We start from the raw sequence: 3,547 nt of genomic DNA on the forward strand, positions 1-3,547 counted from the left end.
GTTAACGTTAAACTTTAAATTAATTGAACTGTAGATAGTGCTAGACATAACCAACCCTTATATCTGCGCCCTATTTGCCACTTTATTATTAACTTTAGAAAAAAAATAGAAAACAAATTTCTTGCAGTAGAGGTATATAATAAAATTATATAAGGATTCTTGCCTCTTGCCTCTCTTGTGGATCTCCCAAGCTCACCTGATGATGGAGTAGGGCTCCGAAACCGGTAGTGAGAGCAGGTTGATCCGCATTATGACAAACACAGCGTAGAATTAAATTTCTATATTAGCAGTTAAGTGGCAAGAATCCTTATATAATTTTATTTAGAAAAAAAGTGTAATTATCTTTTTGATAGAGAACAATTTTCTATATAAGTATTTTTGTCGAGAATTGCACCGTTGCCGAGATTATCTAAAAAAACTCAAAATGGGGGTAGAAACGATGTCCTGGGGGATGACTCACACTATTTAGGGGTGGGAACTTTTCAGTTTATTATTAATACATATGATGTCCTGTTTATTTCCACCAATTTTGAAAACTTTATGAATTTTGTCGGCTATATCGCAATTTGAGCCATAATATTACTGAACTACTCAAGGGTCGGGTAAAGCGGGTGTGTGGCCAAAGGAAATATATATTATAACAAACAACAAACAACGCTTTATTGTACAAAAAGCCAAAACAGCTTCATCGACAAAGCACTCACAAACAACAAAATCACAAAAAAATACAAACAACAAAAAATACACAATACAAATAATACAATTCAAAAAAATTTAAGTCTTTAAAATTACAAAAAGAATATACATGGACAATTTTAGAACAGTACACAGTAAATAGATATAATTTTAAAGTTATAAAATATTAAATACTTGATCTTTGACCAGTGTGTGAGATGATCAAAATTTTAAAATTCAAAATTGTTCATAATTAAACATCAACAAAAAGTCCTTTACCGCATATTGGGCTCTCTCCAGTAGGTATGATTTTAGAGCTTTGCGAAATGCGGGAAAGAATGAAAGCGATTTGATATTCAAAGGCAGATGATTGTACATTATTTTGGCATTGTACAGTATTGAACCTTTAACTAGTTCTGAGCTCGGATAGTTATCTAAGTGGATAGTTATGAGATGGCCTTTCGGGAATAGCAGATATGTGCTTGCGGATTAAGCAAACGGATTCAAAAATGAATAAAGAAGAAAGAGTCAGTATTTTCAAATTTTTAAAGAAATTCTGGCAGTGAGTTCTACTGTTTAGTCCCAATAAATATCGAACTGCTCTCTTTTGAAGTCAGAAAACACGATCAAATTTTGTTGCGCAGCAAGTACCCCAGAATGGAAGGGCATAACGAAGATGTGACTCAAAAAGGGCATAATAGGCTATTCTAGAGGTTAGAAGTTAAGTTCCTTAGAAACTGATCTTAGCGCAAAACAGGCAGCGCTTAGTTTCTTTGATAGAGCTTCAATGTGAGAGTCCCATTTTAACGAGTTGTCTACAAGAAGTCCTAAGAATTTACAGAGTCCACGACGTCAATAGTAGTGTTATTAAGTACAAAAGGTTGTATAGTACTTTTATATGACAAAACTTTAGTTTTTGATAGGTTGAGGCATAGGAGATTAGAATCGCACCAAGACTTAATGGTGCGTAAGTCATTGGATATAGTATCATATAGCGCCGCAACATCTGGGCCGCTCCAAGTGAAACTGGTATCGTCCGCAAAGAGGCAGATTTTACCGCTAATGTCTAGATTTGCAATGTCGTTGATAAACACCAGAAACAAAATAGGGCCAAGTACTGAACCCTGAGGGACACCACATTCTATTATATTTCAGAAATCTGCCTAAGGCTTAGCCCGATCCTGTAGTGTCAAATCACACTCAAAATTTCAAACACACGTGCTTTCATTAAGACTTGATTAAGGATTGCAGAGCTTCAGCATTTGCCATAAAATAGCGAAAAATTTGTTACAAAACCATATAAATTATATATCACTGTAATCACAAAACTTCAATATATTTCCATATTGTAACGGAATTTTAAATTATGTCTTTATTTTCCAGAAAATTTAGTCCAAACATAAGGAATATTTTGTTGATGTTTGACTATCAAAATGTTAAAAATAAAGAAGGTGTCTAAAAATGTGCTACAGTACGGACATAGTATAATCCTTTATCTTTAATTTCCTTCTTCATTTGTGTAAAAATACCTAGCCAGTTTGACATAAAACGTTAAATGCCGAACGCTTATTTTGCTACTTTTTTTGGACTTGTGAAATAGACTCTTGAGTGTAAATGCCAGTCTATGACGAATCGTTTTTAGAATTAATGAAGGGGTGATAAAAAAATTTTAATTAGTTTTTTGTCTCAAGAAGAGACATTAAATTTTGGGGTCACCTGCATATATTTGCACTTATCGAGGAACCGCCGCTGGTTTTATGAGTAAGTACATAATTAAGTACTTCATTTAATTCCTGATTACAGTAGCTACTATGAAGAATTACTTTTTTCACGTGCACGCAGTAAAATATACAAAAACTGTGCATTAATAAAATGTCAAGGAGGTGATTAAATAAATATTAAGTTTCTATGGCCAAATCAAAGCCAGATTCTTCTAAGGATCTTTCGTTCTTTGTTGACCTCTTAATCAGCAAAAACTTAATTTGTCTATTAATATTACTAGGATTTTTTATTGTTAAATTCTTATGATTGATTAAAATTTTTAACTTGTAACTTGTATTGCATTCGTCAAAACATATAAATGATTTTCAATATGAATAACATTCAAATATGAGGTTGAGTTCTTGAGTCTATTTTTGTGTGTAATTGGTTGTTTTTTTGCTGACTATCTATGGAAAAAAATTAGGTAAATAAAAAATAACAACATAAAATATTGTTAATACCGGGTGCGTCTCGAAAGTGGCTCCCCCTTATAACTTTTTTATTTTTTCAGATAAAAAACGAGCTTTGCTATGTTATATGACATAAATTAGAATTGATTGACGTACTGTTTGACCAGCGGATCTGAAGCTACGGAAGGAATGCGAGAAAAAAAAAATAGATATTGCCACGTTTATCTATAAAATTGCAAAATTGCCAGACATGAAGTATAAATTTAATATATTTTTATTATATATAATGTGTTTAGCATATATTCTGACGTATATTACTAAGGAATTTTAACGTAGTTCATATTGTTCAATATGTTTTATTTAATAACTTATTTCTTTCATTCTGTATAACCTGCTTATTATGAAAGTTGAAGATTTTTCATGGATATCATTGGCAAACCGGCATCGCCGCTTATGGCCGCCTATTCATCGAACATGATTGGCGAGAGTACGTCACAGAATTTGTTACCACGCAGTTGCCATGGCTTTTACGCCTTTCCTATTCTCTTGCTTTATCCCCAACTTCACGGTCTCTTCTGAAAAGAGTAGGAATATTGAATACTATTGAAATATCCAGTGGCGGTGTCATTCTTTTGATCATTATTACTTTATTTCATTATTTTATACCGGTTATCCTAAACTTTATTCCTATATTTGATAGT

This window comes from Sitophilus oryzae, unplaced genomic scaffold, assembly GCF_002938485.1.
Source record: "Sitophilus oryzae breed Bouriz unplaced genomic scaffold, Soryzae_2.0 scaffold_1714_pilon_pilon, whole genome shotgun sequence".
NCBI lineage: Eukaryota > Metazoa > Arthropoda > Insecta > Coleoptera > Curculionidae > Sitophilus > Sitophilus oryzae.